Here is a 24085-nt window from a genome sequence, read left to right on the forward strand (position 1 = left end):
TTCTTGTCAACCGATCTTAGCGGTCCCTCTTCCATGTTAGGACTCTGGACTTGCGTCCCCTTATCCCCTTGTTTAGGGTTTGCCTCAACCGGTTTTGTATTATCTTTGCCAACCTCTTTAGCCTTTTGGCCTCTTGTCACGGCTCTTAAGTTAGAGGTTTCAGCATCATGGACTCGTATAGCTTCAATAAGGCTAACTCCGTTTCCTTGTGGCAACTCTTCTATAGTTGTTTTTCCCCTCTGCAATATTTGCCTAGGTGCATCATTCTGCTACAAGTTATTTTCTTGTGCTCTATGATTCACAGGGCCTGGTTGTTTACTCCCTTGTTGGAGAGAACTAATCTTACTCCAACAGGTAGCAGCTAAATGGCCCGACTTCCCACAAATGTCACATTTTACATTTAGACAATTTCTGGGGAAGTGCTGTCCACCACACCATTTACAACTGAATCTAGAGGGTCCACCCTCTTCAGGGCGTCGACTCCCTATCAAATTTTGTTGCTTCTTCAAGAAATTAACGTCGATGGCTATTTGTCGATATTGTTCGGAGATCATATCGGTATAATGCTTCATCATATCCTTAACTTCGCCAAGGACATTAGATGCACTCGACTCGTAGCCTCGATCGTCAACTCGTTGTTCCATTGGCCTAACAATTTGATTTGGCATTGGCTGTTGACCCACAGGAACAACATTAGAACTCGAAACTTGGCCTCCAACATTTGATGGAGCCAACTGACTTGCCATGGGCATAGTCACACTGGGAGGAGCCGGTAATAAAGGTACATTCGAAACCATACTCCCTCTCCCAATAGGGTTAGTCATAGGCATCCCTTGACTTCCATTCGTCAATGATGGATTGCCACTAGGTACTAAACCCCCATTAACATTCATTCGAGAGGAGTAGGCCGTTTGTAATCATGCTTCTACTCCCTCTGCCCGTGTAATAGCGGTCTCTATATCTGCTAAGGCCACACTGCTCAATTGTACTTGGATATTAAAGTCCAACCCATGCAAAAAGTATTGCAATTGGGTAGTTGGTGGAATGGGAATGTAAGTTTGCAACTTACAGAATACTTCCTTCAACTTCTTAGCATATGCTTTCACATTCTCATGAGGATCTTGACGTGTCACATTCAAGACCCGCAACCAATATTGGCCACCTCTTTCAGGGGCATATTCCGCTTGGAAGGCTGCATAGAATTGATCAATGGTGGTTATGGTTCCAGACTCTATGCTCTGAAACCATACCGCAGCCCTTCCTTTTAACGTCATATTAAAGAACATCATGGGATGTCCTTCGTCTTGGATGCGATAATTGAACATCAACCTCTGAAATTCACAAATGTGAAATTCTGCATCCTCTTCTGCTAACCCATTAAAAATGGGCAAGGGAACTCCTAAGGCTGGTAAATCCGACGTCCCCCATGGCCTCGCGGCCAGGAGTGTTGATGACACACACATCATACATTGCCTTCCTAAATATCTTGCGTTTGTATCACGTATTGTAGTCCAACTCTAACCCAATTAACACTCCTCAGAGGGAGTCCCAGCACATTGCCAAATGGCACGAAGTACAAACATAGAAGATCCTCCCACGGCTGACTGCGGCTACCTCACTGCGACTCTCCTACATCTTGGGGATTGGACCCTCGATGCGTCGCTAAACATATATAACACTTCACACATAGTTCTCTCAAGGTACCAATTATTTCGTTCCAGGATGTACCATACCTCACTTTACTTTCCCCTTAGACCCAACGCCTAGCCTACAGCTTGGACAACCTTACTCACTCAACGTTGGTCACGATCTAGAGAATACAGGTGCTATGCATCTAGGAGGTATTGTCTAATACCTTTTATCATTTTTTGCTTCATGCAAATTGTGAATGTCCATGTGCTCAAACAAAGAAAAATCAGCATTGTGCTTAGTGCAAAAACATTCTTTCAATGAATTTCTCTGACGCGTAATTGCTACGTTACACGAACCTAGCATCGAGGAGACCTCATGCTACTAGATCCTTATTTTAAATTAACGATCGATCTATATGATATGCATAGATGAAAAAAATCAGCCTTTTCTTTCTCTCAGCACTTAAACACCACTCTCATTCTCTCTACCCCCCACCGTTTAGATTGTGCACGATGCATAGGTTTAGGGTAATATTTTCCATGTTTTTTGTTGTATGAAAAGCAATAAACACTCACTAAAACATAAAGGTAGGGCTGAACTGAGGCTAAACCTCATACTTCAGACCCCCCGTACATACACAAACATGAATCTTATTTTTTAGTATTTTCCGCATACTCAAAACCTATTTTTCCCTTATTTTTACCCATTTTCCCTATTTTTCTTGTATTTTTTCGCAATATTAAATAGCTGAAAATGCAAAATGAGTTGTGGGATGTGGCCCTTAGGTTCATTTGCAGCAAAAACACAAATTTAGTTGGTGTGTCTTATTATATTTTAAATTTATATATCAAAAAACACTCAATTTTCCACTATTTCGCGTGTTTTACGGATTTTACACCATTAATTTCAGTTACAACACTTATGATTTTCTGATTTTCTGAGCATAAATTGATCAAACTCATAGCGAACAACAACATAATGCATAATCATCCCATGGGAACAAGTATTCATGAAGCAAATTGCATAAAACATCAATTTCCTTTGTAAAAATAAAATTACCGTTCTTTACGGGTTGCGGGTTTTTATTTGCCATGTCTCGGGACTGATTTCCAGCCCCCATTAATGTCCATGATAGTCCGGAATCAGCAATCTACCCTCCTCTTGCATCACAGAGCAATCCCATCTCGGTTGGACAATCCTTCTCCTTCCCACATGAATCTGCCCTTAGAGGAGAGAGAGGGAGGAGAGAGAAAGACTGATTTTCTCTCTCTCTCTCTCTCTCTCTACAGTCCACCATTTTGCGCACGAAGGATGGCGATACGGAGCGAAGAAGTAGTGGAGCAGCCTTGCCTTGTCATTGCTATGGCTTACTTACAGCCATAAATCTCATCCATGGGGGGGGAGGGGGGTTTCCTGCACGCGGCTGATGTGCACGACGCCCTCCTCCTTTTCGTTTAATTTTTGGGGGGTAGGGGGTCCCAAGAGGCACCCCCTTTGGCCCCCTCCTTGGCCACCCTTTCAATTCTAGCCGGTCTTTTGGCCCTTTGCGCGTCCGGCCTCCGAATTCAGTTCTGAAAATTTCTGTGAGCTCGTCTTGGCATCCCGCACTAATTAGCAGCTCCACGGGCTGACACAGTCGCACGGAAAAATTACTAAAAATCCGGAAGTGTCGCACGGGTGCCTTCAAAGTACTTGACACTTAAAATCGTCCTAGATTGAGCCGTTGCCTTCGGCGCTGAATATTTTTTCCTTAATATTCGTAATTTTTAGCTATTTTTAAGCACTTCTTGGCATCAAAATTCCGCTCTCACTACAGAAGGTTCATAGCCCATTTTGCAACAAAGGCAGCCCCCTGCACAGGCTTCTAAGGAAGGATGCGGAGTTCATTTGGATAGAGGATTGTGATCAGGCCTTCAAACACTCTAAAACAGTGCCTGGTTGATGTTGAGATATCGAGCTCCACTCGTGATACGCCAGGGTGACCGTTGTGTATTTATGTCACCGACTTGTCAGTTGCAGACGCGGTTGGTACACCGCCCATGAATAATAGCTACATGATAGCTATCCTTATCTACTCTAGTTCGTGGCTCAGTTAGTATGCCACCTTAGTTAGTTGAGTTTGGTTTGAGACCCATATATAGGGTTCTTCTATTTCTTTGTAATAGAGTTCTTTTGGCTTACACAACTAAGAAGAGGAAAACTGTTTTCAGCCTCCACCCTTGTGTGTATTCCCCCATTGTGCAAGCAAGAAAGCTTCAAGTGAGACTCCTTCTTTCTCTCCCACATTCTTGACATGGTATCAGAGCCTTGTTCGTGGTAAGGAGCTCAAGAAAGCAAGCCAAGCTCGTGGTGGTCTGGTAAGAGGAGCAGTGTTGCTTTCATTTTCTGTTTTTGGGAGCAGATCTCTGCAGGTAGCACAGCTGGAAATTGCAAGAGTGCATTGTCTCAGGTTGAGACGCCCTTCGCGGTGAAGCAAGAGGGCAGTATATGCTGCGGGAGAGGGCTTTAGCCCAAGGCGACCTTGTTTTTTTGATTTGAGGCCATTTCGGGGCCTGTTTTGCAGACGGAAGTTTTCTACACGCACTCAGGAAAAGGCTCAGTTTTATGCTGTGCAGCCACTGTTCTACAGGTCGGTGAAAAGTTACTGTAGAAATTGCATCGTATGCTTGTGCACAGAGACATTGGGAGTTTCAGAATTATCCTTGGTTCCTGTTTATGCAAAATTGTCACTAGGAAGTGACTGTGTGGTCAAATACCACTTTCGCCAGTTTTGCAGATTTGCCCTTGTGAGGGTGAAGCTGAGTTTTTATAGTGACAGAATTTTTTGCAGTGTTTTGTAATGGCGTCTGACTCTCTTTCACAGATTGTAACTGAAAAGCTTGACAAGAACAACTTCCAGGCATGGAAGTTTAGAATGACGAATTTCCTTATGGGAAAAGGATATTGGGAATTTGTTGCAGGAAATGAAGAAGAACCAGTTCTTCCTGATGTTCCCAATCAACAGCAAATGCAGGCATTCAAAGCATGGCATGAGAGAGCCAGGAAAGTTATGTACTGGCTGTCAATCAGCATTTCAGACTCTATGATTGTGCATATTCAGGATGCAAGTACGCCAAAGGAGGCATGGGATACTCTGTCAAAGATGTATAGCACAAATACGCAAGCCAGGAAAATGCAGCTCAAGCAAGAGTTGCACAATGTGCAAAGAGAAAATATGAGCATCAACGACTACCACATGAAGGTGAAGAAGATTGCAGATGCACTTGCTTCCATTGGGTCACCAGTGGAAGATGATGATTTAGTTTCTGTGACCTTGAATGGTCTAGGAAAGGATTATGCACAGTTTCGGACATCCATTTCAGTTCGTGAAAGATTTCCTAATTTTGAGGAGTTGATTGCTCTTCTAATTTCTGAGGAACAGAGAAATGGTGGTGCATCTTCTTCAGGAGGAACTTCAAAAGAAGCTGTCTTCTACTCAAATGCTGGAAGAGGTAGAGGCAGAGGTAGAGGAGGCCGATTTGGAGGCCGTGGTAGAAATCAGAATATGCAGCAAACTCAAGAAAACCAGTCCTATGGAGGAGGACGTGGTAACTCTAGAGGCAGGGGGAGCCAAAGAGGTCGTAGTGGATGGCAAAGAGGTCAAAATGCAAACAGTAATGTTGAATGCTACTACTGTGGTAAAATGGTTCATATGGCTAAAGACTGCTATAAAAAGCAGAATGACATCATGAATGGAAAACTGCAACAAGGGAATTATGCATCTTCTAACAGACAGGGTGATGACAGAAATGAACATTTGTTCATGGTGCAGCACATGAACAATTCTGTGACAAGTGCAGAAAAAAGCAATGATGTATGGTATGTTGACTCAGGTGCATCAAACCACATGACAGGTCATGCAGAATGGATGGAGGATGCAAGGAAAATGGAAAAACCAGGATTTGTGGAGATTGGTGATGATACTGCACATCCTATTGTGCAGATTGGAAAAATTCATTTGTCTATGCAGGATGGGAAAAAGAAATACCTCTCCGATGTATTTCATGTCCCGAATATCACCAAGAATCTGGTTTCTGTTGGTCAAATGGTTGAGCAGGGCTTGTAGGTCAGATTTAATCCTCATGGATGCTTTGTTGAGGATATGAAAAATAAAGGTCGCTTGATAGCAAAAGGAAAGAAGAAGGGCAGAATGTTTACATTGGATGCAGACATGTCTGAATTGAGTGCAGCAATGTTTGCACATGGGACCGATGTAGTTACAGATATTGATATCTGGCATAAACGCATTGGTCATGTTAATGTACAGCGACTTAAATCAATGCAGGCCCAAAATATTGTTGCAGGTTTGCCTAAATTCAAGATTGTAGAAATGCATAAGGTATGTGAAGCCTGTCAGTTTGGAAAACAGGCAAGGAAACCATTTCCTAGACATGTTCAAGAGAGTAAGAAGCCATTGGAATTAATCCACTCTGATGTGTGGACTACTAAAGCTGCATCTCTTGGAGGCTGTCATTATTTTGTCAGTTTTATTGATGACTATAGCAGAAAAGTTTGGGTGTATTTTATGAAAAAGAAAAGTGAAGTTTTTGGGCATTTCAAAACCCTTAAAGCTATGGCTGAAAAAGAAACAGGTCTGTAAATAAAATGCCTAAGGTCAGATGGAGGGGGAGAGTACCTCTCAAATGAGTTTGCAAAGTTCTTGCAGGAGCATGGCATAAAGCAGCAATATTCATGCAGTTATACCCCACAACAAAATGGAATTGCAGAAAGGAAAAACAGGCATATTGGAGAGGTATCTCGTGCCATGCTCAATGAAAAAGACTTGCCAGATTTTTATTGGGCTGAAGCAGTTGCTACAGCAGTCTACATAATGAACAGGGCTCCCACTGCAGCAATATATGGAATGACTCCAGAGGAGAGGTATACTGGTAGGAAACCAGATATTTCTCATTTGAAAATTTTTGGTTGCTTTGCCTATGTACATGTGCCAGATGAGCTGAGATCCAAGTTGGATCCAAAAGCTGAGAAGTGCATCTTTATTGGTTACTCTCTGCAGCAAAAAGGGTATAGATGCTATAACCCTTCTACTCGTAAGTTTACAGTGAGCAGAGATGTTGTTTTTGATGAGATGAGTAGCTGGTATAAACCAGTAAATGTGATTGATGATGTAGATGCACAAAATGGTAATGCTGCACAGAATTCACAGCAGCAGTCACAAAATATTAGTGGACCTGGAGCATCCTCTAGCAGTGGTTCACATTCTTCGCCATGGACAGGCAGATTGAGATCAGGAGAATCTTCTCAAAGCAATGCAGATAGTGGTATGCAGGTATCACGAAAAGGAAAAGAGAAGGTTGATCAGCCCATGTTTGATGTGAATGCAGGTCACTCTTATGTGGATGGTGAATCCAGTGGCTCATAGCAGAGCATTGATGATGAGTTGGGTATTCCTTCTATTGTTACACCTGGAGTAAGGAAGACCAGGGATGTTTTGAGAGCACTGGGAGTGAACCTACTTTGCGCAGGTCTACGAGAGCTACGTATCCTGTGGATAGGCTGAAATATGATGGATTTACAGCCATTCACTATGCATATATGGTCAAAGTGATACAGGAACCAGAACCCACTTCTTTTGAGCAAGCCATGGGAAAAGAAAAATGGGAGAAAGCCATGGATGAAGAAATGGATGCCTTGGAAGCAAATGCTACATGGGAATTGGTATCTTTGCCTAAAGGTAAAAATGCAATTGGCTGTAAGTGGGTTTATAAGGTGAAGCACAATGCAGATGGTTCTATGAACAGATACAAGGCAAGATTAGTAGTCAAGGGGTATGCACAAACATATGGCATTGACTATGAAGAAACATTCAGTCCGGTTGCAAGGATGGCAACCGTAAGAGCAGTCATTGCTATGGCTGCATCAAAGGGATGGTCTTTACATCAGATGGATGTAAAGAATGCCTTCTTGCATGGTGATTTGCAAGAAGAGGTCTATATGGAGCAGCCACCAGGTTATGTGCATGATGTTCATCCAGAGTTTGTTTGCAGGTTGAAGAAAGCCTTGTATGGCTTGAAGCAAGCACCTAGAGCATGGTCTGACAAGATAGGACAGTATCTTGTCACTATTGGCTTTCAGATTTCCAAGGCAGATTTCTCACTTTATGTGAGAAAAACAGAGAAAGGTATTATGCTACTTGTCATTTATGTTGATGATTTGATTATGACAGGTGACAGTGATGAAGATATCCTTCATGTGAAAATGCTATTGAAGCAGAAGTTTGAGATGAAGGATTTGGGAGAGCTGCGTTATTTCTTGGGCATTGAGGTGATTAGATCACCAAGTGGGATATAGCTCTTGCAGAGGCAGTATGGATTGGACATGCTGTCCAAATATGGGATGACAGGCTGTAAGCCTATTTCAGTTCCTTTGGAGCAGAATGTGAAGCTGAGCACAGATGCAGGGGAGCTTCTGGAAGACCCTACTATGTACAGACGCATAGTAGGAAGTTTGATTTATATGACTATTACCAGGCCAGATTTGAGCTATGCTGTTGGATTGGTAAGTCAGTTTATGCAGGCTCCAAGGAAACCACATTTGGATGCGGCTAGACGCATACTCAGGTATGTGAAGTCCACATTGCAGTATGGACTATTTTATAAGACTGGGGTTCAGATACAGTTGCATGGATACACTGATGCTGATTGGGCTGGTAGTATTTCTGATAGACGATCTACCAGTGGATATGTGTTCTCTTTTGGGAGTGATGCAGTCACTTGGAGCAGCAAGAAACAGCCTACAGTTGCCTTGTCGAGCACAGAGGCTGAGTACAGGGGTGCAGCAATGGCTGCATGTGAGGTAGCTTGGTTGCATAAGCTACTTTATGATATGCATCAGTCTACAGATGGACCAGTTATCATTTATTGTGACAACATGAGTAGTATACACTTGGCAAATAACCCAGTCTATCATGCTAGAACAAAGCACATTGAGGTGCATTATCACTATGTGCGAGAGAGGGTTTTACTAGGTCTTATTGATCTAGTTTATGTCAGCACAGAGGATCAGGTAGCTGACATATTCACGAAGGCATTGGGCGCAGAGAAGCTGCGCAAGTTCAGAGACCTGCTTGGTGTGCAGGAATTGGGATTGAGCTCGAGGGGGAGTGTTGAGATATCGAGCTCCACTCGTGATACGCCAGGGTGACCGTTGTGTATTTATGTCACCGACTTGTCAGTTGCAGATGCGGTTGGTACACCGCCCATGAATAATAGCTACATGATAGCTATCCTTATCTACTCTAGTTCGTGGCTCAGTTAGTATGCCACCTTAGTTAGTTGAGTTTGGTTTGAGACCCATATATAGGGTTCTTCTATTTCTTTGTAATAGAGTTCTTTTGGCTTACACAACTAAGAAGAGGAAAACTGTTTTCAGCCTCCACCCTTGTGTGTATTCCCCCATTGTGCAAGCAAGAAAGCTTCAAGTGAGACTCATTCTTTCTCTCCCACATTCTTGACAGTTGAGGCACCTATCGTGCAATCTCCTGATTGGATGAAGGAGTTCCATGTGCACACTAATGCATCAATTGAAGGCTTAGGTGTAGTCTTATGCCAAAAAGGCTCCTTAAAGTTGGATTAGCCCATCTACTATGCAAGCCAAAAATTCATTGATAGAGAGTATAACTATACAATGACAAGCTAGAATGCTTGGAAATTGTGTTTGCCCTAGAGAAGTTTTGCCACTACCTGCTATCAACTCACTTCAAATTTTATATGGATCATGAGGCTCTATCCTTCCTGATGAAGAAAGTAGATGTGAAGGGAAGAATGATGAGATGGCTCCTTCTATTCCAGGAGTTTGACTTCGAGGTAATTGCCAAACCTGGTCGCTCCCATACTCTAGCTGATCATCTATTACGTATTCCGCAGAATGTAGAAGAGGAGCAGGATGATCCGAACCTCCCAGATGTGTCATTGTTTCTGGTCGACACTCTAACTCCCTAGTATGCAAACATCTCTAACCTACTAGCAACCCAACAATATCCTCCTGGAATCTCTAATCGAGAAAGGAAGAAGCTTCTATTAGAATCAGCCCCCTACAACTTGTTAGGCAGCATAGTATACAAGAAAGGCAAAGATGAAGTGCTCAAAAGATGTGTTGCAGGAGATGAGATTGGGATTATTCTGAAGGCTTGCCATGACAAGCCATGTGGAGGCCACTTTGTAGGAGAAGCAACAGCCAGAAAGGCTTTGTTAGTAGGATACTGGTGGTCGACCCTCCATAAGGATGCCTATGACTAATGTAAGCGATGTGACGCCTATCAACGAATGGGGAAACCAAGACTAGTGCCATGCCACTGCAACCTATTCTTCCCTTGAAGACATTCGAGAAGTGGGGCATTAAATTCATAGGTCCAATCAATCCCCCCTCCAGATGGAAGCAGAACAGATACATCCTCATATGTACAAATTATGTCACCAAGTGGTATGAAGCTAAAGCTCTGAAGCAAGACAATGGTAATAGTGTGGCCTTGTTCCTGTACGAGAATATCATCACCCGTTTTGGTAGTTTTCCTAGAGCTTGTAAGTGACAAAGGCACTCATTTCATTAATAAGGTCATGGAAGAATCGATAGAACTATATAAGATCCACCATTGCAAGTCCACCCCCTATTACCCCAGAGCTAACGGCCAAGTTGAAGTCACCAATCGCATCCTCTACTCGATCTTGACAAGGACAATTGCCGCATATTTCCATGATTGGGATGATCGACTTACAGAGGCCCTTTGTGCATACAAAACCTCCCATAAAGCAGCTACAGGAGGATAGACCCCCTTTCAGTTGGTGTATGGTATAGAAGCCATCTTTCTTGTTGAACTGGAGTTGCTCTCCCTACGAGTGGCCATCAATGAATGCTTGGGAGATGCTGAGTCCCTGCAACACCATCTCTTGCACTTGGAGTGTCTTGATGAGATCTTCAGGATGGCCTGATAGTGCATGGAAGCTACACAAGCTCGTAGAAAGGTCTATCATAACAACTTCATCAAGTAGGAGTTCGAGGAAGGTGACTTAGTTCTCACTTATGATTCTCGATTTGGCACTTTTCTAGGCAAGCTTCAACAATGATGGATGGGTCCTTATAAGGTACTTGCCATCAATCCGAATGGCTCATCCAAGTCCAGATAGTTGATGCCTCTAATGATCCCTTCTTGATCAATGGCTATCACCTGAAGTACTTTCCTCCCTGGGGATCTTAACAATCACAGTCGACCCACCCTTTCCCTTTTGGGAGTTGCACTGTCCTTCTCCTTGTGCTACTGATCGCCATTACACTCTTCTTATGAGGCGGCATCCTTTTGCTAGCCCCTCCCAGACACCTCCCATCTTTACTTTGTTCTCCTCTCGTCTAATCCAACTGTGATGGTGAGGATGGTCTTGACATATGGTATTTCTACAATTCTCTTTATTAAAGAAAAAAAAAGGAAAATATATATATATCAATCATGGGAGAAAAGGACTTAGGTTCCTATCGTGTCGACCTATTCTTCAAGAAAAGGTGGAAACACCCTTGGGAGTAGGAAAGAAGAGAAAAAAAGAAGAAAAATAAAATAAAATAAAATAAACAAACAAATTGCTATGGGGAAAAAGAAAGCAATTCCCTGTCATAGTAGGCCTCGTTCCAAGAAAAGGTGGTAAACACCCTTGGGGAGGAAGCTGGCTATGGAAGAGGTGGTAACACCCCATAGTTCAGGATAGCTGACTCACCAACAGTCCTTCTTCACATACAATTTCAAGCCACCTCCCTTGGTGCGTTGTCTCTACAACTTCATCATTTCGTCTGACCCCTTCAACAGACGATCTCTTTTCTAGCCCAATCAAAGTACTAGATGTGTTTGGCTACCTCCTTGGGTACGCCTCATCTTCAACACCCTTATGACAATAATAGATGAAGCAATCTTCATCGACAACCCCTTGAATGATGCGAGCTTTCATCCAAACCGAATGGGGATGTGAATATGGTTTGCCCTCTGTATCTATCACTGAGTGTGAGACAGAGGGTGGGGTGAGTGACCAGTCCTTGCCCTTCACATTTAACAGAGAGGTGTGATGTGTGAATGGAGTGTTGCACACATGGGTTGGGCCTCTCAATGCACAATGCACGATTTGTTCGTGTGCACTACACTATAAGGCTCCCTGGCCTTCCTTCTCACACTGTATACTAGCATAGGGCGTGATACACTACTGCAACACCATCAATGCGCACAAGGCATACAACCTTTGCACAACCTATTTTGAGGATAACAATAATAGGTGTAAGGATCGGGTTGCCCTCCTATATTCTCAAACAGAGTGTCAGTCACATCACATGGGGGTTGAGTGTGACTGGTGTTTCTTAAATCAAATATTGAGAGGTGAGGATTGAGGGACGTTATGACAATTGGAGTCAGGTACATTCTCATTTTTCTATGCACACACGGGATTAGTATCTACAATCACCACAGGACACGTCATCCTCTTCTATACACTGCACAACAAGGCTCTCTGGCCTTCCTGCTTGCACCTATGCCTGACAGGGTTGGATGCACTAATGCACCATCAACTGTGCACCTTGGCATACTCCCTCTGCACCATTCCCCTTGTTGATTCCTAACCCAGGTGTGAGATTTGGGTTTCAATCATGATTCACTCAAGTGATATCAATACTCGGGTGAGTGACTATTATTTCATTTCATTTGAGTGACTGTGAGTTGAGTGCAATATTCTTCGCCATCGATGGTTTCCCGTGATTTTCTAAAAAAAGCTGCATCCCTGGGTATTGCTATTGCATGGTCTCTACCCTGCTAGATGCGTCCGTGCTGCAAAGACACCTTGGTCTCTCTTGTATCCGACTATGACATAGTATGCGACATCGATAGTCAATCTCGATTCTCTCCAACATAGGCCAAGTTTTTCTAACCATACACCTTTTATTTATTAGTGATGGTCAGGTCTTAAGTGTGGGGACATTAGGAGTTGGTCTGATGTGTGGTCCTAGGTCCTTGATGTTTGGTTTACCCTTCTTGTTAAGGTTTTGAGTGTGGGAATGCCTCCTTGCATGTCTATGATGTATACCCCCCTTCATATGCCTCGATTTGATCATGGATCTATGCCATGACCTACTTTTACAATGATGGGGTCCCTTCCCCAACCCACCAATTCACTTTCACCCCACTCTTGGGTGTCATTCCTTCTCTATTTCCCTTTCTCCTTTGTTTTGAAGTTTTTTTAATGTGAACATACCCTATGTTCACCAAAACCCCAATCCAACCTTCTAGTCCTATTCATCCCTTTGAGTTTATCATTTTTTCTTTTAACTAGCCCCTATTCCGCTAGACGATTCTTGAGTTATTAATTTTTGAACCATTTTCTGTCAATTGGACGTGTTTCCATGTGAACGCATCTTATTTGCTTTGGAACAATAATCTGACTTGATTAACCTGCCCTACACCTTTCCCTTGACATTTGTCCTTTTTAGTGCCTGTCATTCCGATGCAAGATTCATTGGTTATTCATTTTTGCAGGTTTTCGTGTCTTTTTTGTGTGTATTTTTGTCTTTTTTCCATGTGAACCTTCCCTATTCTCGTCAGAATTCAATGTTGACTAGATAGCCTTGACCAACTCCTCTTGCCCATTTCTCCTTTTTCTACCGCCCTATTCCGACTTATGGATTTTTCGTTATTACTTTTTATAGGTGTTTTTGAGCTTTGTTTTGTTGTTTTTCCCATGTGAATGCCTCCTACCCTCATCGGAACTGAGTTCTAATGTGCGAGCCTTGATGATCATCCATGTTCTGACATTTCTCCTTTTGATTGCCCTCTATTCTAGTGGACAGATCATTAATTATTAATTTTGGAATCCCTTTTCGGGCCTGATTTTTGAGTTTTTCCCATGTGAACGCATCTTCTCTTGATTGAACTTGTGTTCTCCAATGGCCGGATTCTCAGGCACCTTCTTTGACACATTTGTCCTTCTTCCCACACTGTTTCGATGAATGGATTCTCTGATATTAATTTTCGTATGTATTTACAGACTCAATTTTTTCCTTTTTCCCATGTGAATGCCATGCATTCTCCCCAAACCCCTGTTGCATTTTTCCATTGTCTTCCCCCTGCCTTTCAGCACATTTTTTATTTTTACAGCATTTCATTCTAATGTCCAGTTTGGGTTTTACTAATTTTTTTCGTGTTTTTACATGTGTCCGTGCCTCCTGCATTGCACGTGCACATCCGTGTTTTTTAATTTACCCATCCTTTAATGTGTCTGCCATCACACCGTTCGCCCCCATGATGATGTCCCGGCCATCTACACGTCCCGCCACTGCAAATTTTTTTACCCGCGCCCCGTGCCTGTGAGCGGGACGGGGGGGACTCCCTTGTTTTTCTTTTTTATTTTTCCTTTATCCCTTATTTTATTTTTCAATTTAAAAATATTCTAATTCCCCCCCTCCCCGATGGTTTCCTCCTTCCCCCTCTCCTTCCTCCCTCTTCTGTCTCCTCTTCTTTCTCTCTCTTTCTTTCTTCTTCTCCCTCCCCGACCCCTCCTCTCTCTCTCCCTTGCTCTCCCTCTCTCTTTCCTTCTTCTTCTTCTTCATCATCATCATCATCATCATCATCATCATCATCATCATCATCATCATCATCATCATCCTCCTCCTCCTCCTCCTCCTCCTCCTCCTCCTCCTCCTCCTCCTCCTCCTTCCTCCCCTTCTTCTCCCGCTTCTTCCATCTCCTCCTCCTCCTCCTCCTCCTCCTCTTTCTCCTTCTTCTCCCACTTCTTCCATCTCTTTCTTCTTCTTCTTCTTCTTCTTCTTCTTTTCCTCTTTCTCCCACTGCCGCCACGCCCAGTCCGCCGCCGCTGCCTCCTCCTTGGCCCTCCTCTCCTCCCCCTCCCATCCCCCTCCTAACCCCCATTCCCACCCTTCACACTACACTTCCCACACCCCCTCCTAAACCCCCCTTCCCCCCCATAACACCCACCCTCTCCACACCCCCCTACTAAGCCCCCTTCCCTCCCATTAGCCCACTTCCTCCTAAGCCCCCCCTTTCCACCTTTCCCCCATTCACCCTCGTAGACACCCCCCTCTTCCCTCTTCCCGATCCCCTTTTTCCCCACCCTCATTCCCTGTCCCAGGTGAGGCTGTTGTTGAAGTTCGCATGGTTGTGCGCGCACGTGGGCGTTGTTGCTCGTGTCCGAGCAATGCTCTTGGGCTGTTTCGTGGGTGTTCATGCGCGAGGACTCGTTCGTGAGCGTTGTTGCTCGTGTCCGAGCAATGCTCTTGGGCTATTTCGTGGGTGTTCACGTGCGAGGACTCATTCGTGGACGTGCGAGGTCGATGTTGTTCACATGTGTGTACATGTGTATTCATTTTTTTAAAAGTCCCGAAAATCCCTTCAAAATCGTAAAATCCATTAAAAATATTTAAAATTCCAAATCAATCATTAAAAAACTCCAAAATTTTACATAAATTTGCTGAAACCTTTTTCCACATTTTGAAAATTTTTCTTCATGGAAAATGCCATTAAATTATTTCTAAAAAAACAAAATTGACCAACATCTTTCATAAAATGATGAAAACTCATTAAAAATTCCAAAAAATACATTAAAATAAAAAATCCCCCCCAAAAATCCAAAAAATCACATTTATATTCTTTCACATTTTGGAAAAAATTTTAGGATGGAAAATATCAACATAATTTTTGGGCCAAAATTCTTTCACGGAAAATCTTATAAAAATGTACTTATAATTTAAAATCCTTTGAAAATTCAAAAACATGATCGAAAATTTTCCAAAAATCTGAAACAAAATGGTTTTCAACCTTCGTGTTGGGAAAAATCTGTTTCTTATTTTTTTTTAAAAGCACAAAACAAAACAAAAACAAACAACCATTCCATCATACTTTCCAACTTCTTTCCATTTAAGGGTTTTCTAAAAAACAAACAAAACAAAACAAAACATCTCCATACTATACCGTCATGGTATGAGAAAAAAAAAACCACAAAACCAAACAAATAAAAACACACAAAGCAAAATCCAAACCACAACAAACCAAAATGCTGCTCACATATCTTTTTATCACACTCCACATTCCACATCATTGACAAGAAGAAAAAAAAAATAAACTTCCCCTTAATTGATCAAATTTTTCTTCTTCACATCCATTTTTTATTTATTTTGGTCATGTGTATCATTTTTCTGGTTTGGTCAAGGTGTTAGTTGGTTTCTGTTTTTTCTGTATGGTAGGACAACTATTGTTAGTAGACCTTCTGTCAGTTTTTTGTGGATTTTCGTGGATTGCGCATTCCATCTTTGAGGACGTGGTATCAGAATTTGCAAACATACCCACACATCACCAGGTTTTTTCTCTTTTTCCCTCTCTCGCATTGCACTGTAACACACATTTAATTGTAATAAAAAATCAATTGGCCGTTGCACACACCAAATTGACAAAATGCACATCATAAAATTATAAATAAAATAAATCGAACATTAATTGTAAGAGGAACCCCGCTGTTGCACGTGCACCTTTGCACTATAACCCACTTAGTTTTTGTCAATTAAAAACCATTCATATAAGTGCACATGCATCCGCGTTACAGACACATTTAAATTGTAATTAAAATGAATCCCCTGAGGTCATGCATGCATGCACTCAAGTGCCACACATCATATAATTGTAAAAATGAACTACATTAGTAGAGACCCAATCAAGTTAAAAGTCTGAGAGGGGTTGGACTACGTTTCCGACTCACCATGCATTAACGGATTACATTAACAATGAACTGTGCTTAATTGATCATCTAAAAAAATGAGTCGTTAGTTTAATCCACCCACTTCATCGCACGGTAGGACGCTGAACATTATGTGGGATTTTGAATTGCCCTTGGTCTGATTAGTGTTCTTTATATTCAGTCAGAGCTTTTGGTTCACTCATGACTTTTTGAGTCTGTGTCTAGGTTACGATATGCATGACACTTTTGTTTTCTGTTGTGTGCTTGTCTACGGGGATCAGGGTGCTTGATTGGTATGCATATCATGAAGCTTTTGGTCGCATATGTGCGTAGGTCATGTCAAATTTTCTGTAGGATGTGGTTTGCTTGGGATGGTCTGGTCCAGTCCAGTCAGTCTTATCATAAATCTTTCTCCTATTGATGGTCACAGTGATGGTTTTGTTTGTGGGTTTTGCCGGTTTTCTCTTTTTATTCCTAGTTTTGTGTGTGTGTGGGTTTTTTATATAGAGAGAATGACACCTTCGTTTACCCCTCCGATTGTGGTACAACATGTTCCCTTGACAGTCCATGATTATTCCCTCCTTTTAGAGGCAGATTGCATTCGATGTGCAGGCCTTTGACCATTTGTTGCCCTCACATTGCCGCTTGTGGATGAGAAGCTTTGTTACTCCTTCTTGGCTTCTTATAAAAACCAGTCTGGGATCTAGTTTATAGCCACACCTTCTGTTTATCTATAGCTAATATCAATGAAGCACTGTGCTTGCCCATTTCTACTTCATTTGTGCCCAGCGGTAACCAATTACTTACTACTGAAGAGATTATCATGCTCTTGAAAAAGGAAACTTCTACCCCCTTTCTTCTCAACCAACTTATTAACAATTCAGGGGTATCTATTGCCCATATTTCTTCTCTCGTATGGAAACAGCTATGTCAGTTCCTCCAGGACCGGTTTATGTCGGGAAAACCTACATCTAAGTATCTATCCAAGGAACTATTCACAGGTTCAGTGAAGATTCTAGAGGGTGCTAAGTTCAATTGGCAGGCTTTCTACTATCCAAAATGGATCAACATTTTTAGCGAATACAGAAGGGTCAACTCAATAATGTCTCATGTGGTACCTTCTTACAATGCATTATCACTTTTGCACCTCCTCCTGGTGGTGTACTAGTGCCTGATCCTGCTCCTTTGCCGATGTATCCTCCACCTTCAGTCCCTTCTCCTCCATCCATGCAACCTAGTTTAGAAGATGAAGAGCCCCCTATTGTTTTTTTTCAATTGAAACACCTTTGTACGAAGGGTCCTTCCAGTCCTCTTGTACTAGATTCCCCTGTACAAGCATCTGCTCATGTTGTTTCTGGCAGTGCCCTTCCTTCATTCCTCTCCTGTACCAATTTATTTGCAGTAGAAAGGGAAGGAGAGCTAGATTTGCAAATCCCTTCATCTTTACAAACCATATTATCTAGATCCATGCTTCCCCAGATGGTTTCAAGTGTCCAGTCTACTCTGGAAACCTCCCTCACTTCTTGTCTTCAAACATTATACACGTGTTTACACTTCCATGCAAGACAAGGTGGATTCCCTAACTAGTCAGTTGAGTAAGGCACTGGAGGATCTGTCTTTAGAAAGGGCTACACTCAGTGATATATCCATAAACAAATGACTGTTGCCACAACCTTAATGGATTCATAGAAGGCAACCATTCAAGAGCTGGAATCTAAGATTGCTAAATTGGGGGAGGAGAATGTATCTCTGACAATTGAGAAAAATTTTGCCCTTGAGGAAATGGTCACTTTGGCTAGTAAACTTGGTACTAGTGAGGGTTAGTTGCAGCACTCTCAGGGAACTATAGGGTCCTAAAAGAAACTTATTGCAAAACTTCACCAAAAGGTGGATGTTCTTTCTATTCCTCCTCCAGCTCCTATATCTTTTGTTTTGTCTTCCAAAGAGGAGCTTGATCAGTTGCAACATAAAGTTAAACTGTGTGATGGGTTTTTTGCTAAAGTAGACCACCTTCAATAGCGTATGGATTACATGCAACAAGATTTAATTCGTTGTACTGAATTGGTACCTCCTTCTCTATCCTTTTGGATCAAATAGAGGTTTTCCTTGTATATTTCTTTGAGCAATGTGGATTTGGAACCTCCAGAGGATGGGTGGTCAAATCTGTGGTCTGCAGACTTATTGAGAGCTGTATTTGCTGGATTCATGGATGAGTTGGTTTCCCATGAGGTCTTGTTGTTATCTTTCATATATCTTACAGGCCGTTTGCATATCCTTGATGAGGAGACTTGAATGTTTATGTGGGGGATGTGATCTTGCAAGCTGTCATGTATGCGCATTCAGTTGAGCTTATGCTAGCAGAGAGTTTGAAGACTTATCATGAGTAGACATCTTGGTGTAGAGGACATGCTTGGCGCCCACCTTTGGAGCCTGATGCTTTGGAACCTCGTCCTCTTAGGAGTGTATTTCATAAATCCGATATCCAACCATTACAAACTCAATTGTTGAGATTTATTGCTGATCATCCGTTATTTACTGAGTCCTTTTTCTAGGATCTTAATTTTCGTTATTCTATTTATCAGTTGGATCTTGCTAATCTCATTTCTTATTCTCTTATGGCGTATCGTTTCCCTTTTTATGTTTCCCTTCTTTCCTCTAGTCCTGATACCATTCCGCTTTTATCTTTTACCCCTTCAGGATCTCCTCATATCCCTATTTTTACTATTTGTCCTTTTATTGTTGATCCCACATTACCTCCTACCCCTTTTGAACCTCCACCTACTGTTCCTCCTATTTCTTCTATTTTCTCAGTGAATTCCCTTTGAACCTTTTTGTTGAATTATCCATCTTTTCCACCTTCCTTATCTCTTCATTTACCCTTGTTTTATGATTTGTCTGTTCTCCTCTTATTCCATTACCGTCTCCCTCCGATTATATTAACCTTCCTCCCCAATCAGTGCTGGATACTCCTGGATATGACAATGACATACTCCGTCGAAGACAATGGACGCTACCTAATTCTATGAAAGGATCATTGGCCTCTTATTCCAAGGTCATGGAATATGTCTGCAGCATGTTTGAACTCTTACCTTCATTTTGCCAGTGTTCATGTTACTTCTGAGGATACCACTGTCCATCTTGTAGCTCATTTTTGTTTGTATCTTTCTTTCATGCATCAGCAGTCAAATTTGAATGCTCAAAAGAGTATCCCCCCATTGATCATCAATCCAAATGTGGATGTGACTGTTGCTCAAATGGATGTACTATACTACTTTGCACATGCCTTCCCTACCAGGAAAGGATGTGTTGTTTACAATTCCTCCAGAATGTGCCTCAACCTTTTGTTGATGAGAGTAAAGCTCTAGAGTGCCTCAAGCTTAGTATGCAATTTAAGAAGAGATACCTTCATCATACTTAGCTATGGATCTTTTCATGATTGTATCATCTTTTTCTTAATGGAAACTTCTTGTTGCTCTCCGATTTTTGGGGATCCATGCCATTCAAACTATATTTGTATATGGGTATTTTTTATGTTGGGTGATGTGTTTTTTTGTTTTTGATTGTGTGGAGTTAATGAAGATGAAGCTGTGAAGATTTATGATGTTAGTTATAACATGGTTGCAATTGAAGACTTGGATGCCAAACTTTTATATCCTTTAATAGTTTGAGTTATTTTGGTTTTATGATGTTGAAATGGTTCTTGGTATTATTGGTTTTCCTTTCATATGTGTTTTAGATACAAGTTCTATGAAGCTGATATGTTGGGGAAGTGATAGTAGTTGGTGACTTGTGATGGATTGAAACTTCTTTTTAGCAAATATTAGAGTTTTTATTCTCCTTTTCTTTCTGAGGTCGCGAGGATGTCCTTTCTAAGTGTGGGGATATGTTGAGTGTCAAAATTATTTGTTTTTTTGGGCCGGTTTTTTGTTGTTTTTGTTGTTGAATGGTTGTTTTTGGTGATTGATTGTTTGAATTTGAAGATGTTTTGAAGTGTTTGGAATGGTTTGAGTATGTTTTAAGGGTTTATGTTGGTTTTGGTTGAGGATATGTTGTTTTAAAGGGTTATGTGATCCTCTCTGTTTGGTTGTGTAAGGCCTGATTTTCTTCTATTTTGTTCTGTTCTGCTTTAGTTTTGGTAGTTGAGATGGTTGAATGGATGTTTTGAGAGATGGTTGAGGTTGTGTTAAAAGTTTTATGAAAGATTTAATTGGTTCTGGTTTTTTTTTGTAGGTTTTATGGTCTTTGTTGATCTTCTGTTGTTTTATAGCTTCTGTAGTTATGTGCTTCTGTTGTCCTGTTGTTCTGTAGTCTGTTCTATTTGTTTTTGTTGAGTGTTAGGGTGGATATATGGATGTTTTGGGAAGTGTTCTTGTCTTAGAAAAGGATGAGTGGAAGCTCTATTCAAGCTAATTGAAGTGAAGAAGTAGATGATGAAGATTCACAGAAGGTTCTAGAAGAACAGTGAGACAGAAGCCAGATCTCACAAGCCACTATGATGTCTCTAGTGCCTCTTCGCATTTAACACGCCTTTTGGGAAGTGTATCCATGATCTAAGAAGGATTATTATGAGTGATTATTGAGTATTGTAGTGAGGGTTTTGATGTACTATTGAGAGTGTACTATTGTGAGAGAGATCACATGCAAGAGATAGTGGGAAGCTTGAAGGACTACTTATCTAACTCAGTTGCAAACATCAAAAAGGAGTTGATGGATGTGATTACAGAGCAGCTATGGACGTTGAAAGTGAATACCACGAGCATATCCAACGTTGCAGGAGCAGGAAGAGATGTGATGCGGTCAAATACTTGGTGTGGTAAGTGTCATCAAGCAGGCCATTTAGCCACTGAATGTACACGAAAACCAACTATTCCTGGGGCCTTCTGTTCCTACTGTTTTCAGAAGAACCATACAGAGGACATTTGCTCTCTGAAGGAGATGCATGATAGGAGAAGGAAGGAAGAAGACGCAAGATTCAACTTGTTGGAATCCAAAATGACAACACAGGATATTGGACCCAAGCCTAGAGAGTTTGGTCCTAATTTCGGACCCAGAAGATTTCCTTCCCAAAGTTACAGAGGAAGACAGTCTGGCGGTAGTTAGAGATCAGAAGTGGAATGTTACAGATGCGGAGAAAAGGGACACATCTCACCAAATTGTCCAAATCCTCGAAGGTCAGTGGATTACAAGCCCTTATGCAGTCGATGCAAAGGAGAAGGCCACACTGCAAAAGACTGTCCAAGCCCAGCCCCAGTGAAAAACAGTGCTACTGATAGTCCGTCCAAGGCCCAAGAGCCTACCTCCAATTTGGTGGAATTGGAAGTTACTGCTATCACGCGTGCAAAGCAGAAGGAGCCACCTATCCAGAAAGAAAATAACCCTCCAGCCAGAACAGTGAAGTTCAATCTTCCACCAGAAGAACAGAACGGAACAGAGCCTAACAGTGCCGTACAGAGCCCTACAGTGCCACAGAGAGTTACAGAGACAGGACCAGAGGTCCAGGATACAGAAGAGGAGGAAGTGCCACAAGTGGCAGAAGAAGTTCCTGTAATTCCTCTGTTTGAAGGAAGAGGGAAAATGAAAATGGGTGTTGCCCCATTCCCTAACCGGTTAGAGAAGCCAGTGGATCCTATTAAGGAATACGATCTAGTTAGAGATCTAGATACCTTTAGACCAAACCTCACATTCCGACAATTATTGATGTTGTCTCCCAGTTGCCGGAAAAGGTTCAAAAGTATACTGACAAGAAGACGTGGTTTAAGGATTGCTCCCTCAACAGCAACAAAGTCCAACAAGGCTCCAGAGCCTGTAAAAGAAGTGGATGTGGCTAATGCTTTCCTAGATCCAGGTACTCCGGAGACTGGCGTGTGGATAGAAGGTTGTTTCATTTCAAATGCACTGATTGATGGTGGTTCATCAGTAAATATTATGACGGATGTTACAATGAAGGATTTAGGCCTACAAGGTGTGCAACCCACCCAATGGCTCATCAGACTGGCGGATCAGAGTAGGATCAAGCCTTTGGGCATTCTCCCATATGTGAAGACTACATTGGCTGGAAAAGATTATTGGCTAACCTATCTGGTGGTGAAGCCAAACTCTTATGGTACATCCTATCCTCTGTTACTGGGCAGACCATGGCTTTTTGAAGCCCGAGCAAGGACGGATTGGTTCAAAGGAACCTTGACCTTGGGCAGAGGACCCAACAAAGTGGTGCTAAAACTGTATGGTTCTCAAAAAGGACATGGATCCACCTCCTTGGAATTATCTTCTGACTCCCCTAATGAGGCTACAGATGGAACATCAGCAGACGAAGATGCTGTCAAACAGATCCTTCCCAAGAAAACAGTGGCACATTCCTTAATAGTGGATACTGTAAGCCGACTTCCAAAAGATGCAAAGCCATTATCAATGGGTGAATACTTCCTGCCTGAACCGGGAATGACTTCTGAAATCACTTCTGATAGTGAGATAGAAGCATGGATGTATTGCTCTCCCTGTTACATGGCCATAGCAGAAGCAGTGACAGAAGCAGAAACAGAAGCAGAAGCAGAAGCAGAAACAGAGACAGAGGCAGAAGAGGAAACAGAGAATCTGTTCTTCTGTTAGAGAGCTCCTACAGAGACAGAAATAGAAGCAGAAACAGAAGCAGAGACAGAAACAGAGACAGAGACAGAAGAGGATGGATATGCTATGGACGAAGAAGATTATGAAAGTGAAACGGAAGAATCTATCCCACCTGAAGAGGATACATTTGACGAAGAAGTTTCAGAGGCATCAGAAGTAGACGAGCTCATGCTATGGGACAGAATGGTGATGGTACCATTTGGTCTGGTAAATGGATCTTCTTATATGCAGGATCTTTATAAGACATGGGTTAAGAAGAATAAGCCGTCTTTCAGCAGTGGCTCCTGCCGTCCTAACCCATCCTTGCCGAAGAAAGATGATGATGATGCACCGTGCCAACAAGCACCAATCCCACCAACCCAACAGGCATCAGAGGGTCCCTGTTATGTGACGTTCCTGGATGTGTCATCTTCAGAAGAGGAGTCTTCAAGTCAAGAAGTAATTAGTTTTGAAACCAAACCCAAAACAGCTCTAATCCCATTTCAACATCTCAAAGAGCAACCTAAGTCTCCACCAAAAGAAGAAGTTGGTTCTAGTGGGACATCAGAAGAGGACACCACTCCCTTGAAGGAGTCGGATCTGTATCCAGAAGCAGTCCGTGGGACCTTCATCCGTGAAGTAGAAGGTGAAAGATAGTTAACTTTTGTGGATGCAGAAGGCACTGAACGCCACTTGAAGGTGGGTAGCAGTCTCCCAGAAGAGGAGTTGTCAACCTTGTACAACTTGTTGAAAGAAAATTTGGACGTGTTTGCATGGTCCTACAAGGACCTAAAGGGGATTGATCCCACAATATGTCAACATCATATTGACTTGGAGCCTGATGCCAAGCCAGTACGGCAACGACAGAGGCGAATGAACCCGAATTATTCCACATTAGTGAAAGCGGAGCTGCTGAAGCTTCTGGAAGCCGAGTTCATCTATCCAGTGGCAAATAGTGAATGGGTTTCACCCATCGTGGTTGTACCCAAGAAGAATGGCAAATTGCGAATATGTGTAGATTTTCGAAAGCTTAATTCCAAGACAAAGAATGATCACTTTCCTATCCCTTTCACAGACCAACTGTT

The sequence above is a fragment of the Lygodium microphyllum genome, chromosome 2 (assembly GCF_053477565.2).
Source record: "Lygodium microphyllum isolate KBCC chromosome 2, Lygodium_microphyllum_v1.1.10, whole genome shotgun sequence".
Lineage (NCBI taxonomy): Eukaryota > Viridiplantae > Streptophyta > Polypodiopsida > Schizaeales > Lygodiaceae > Lygodium > Lygodium microphyllum.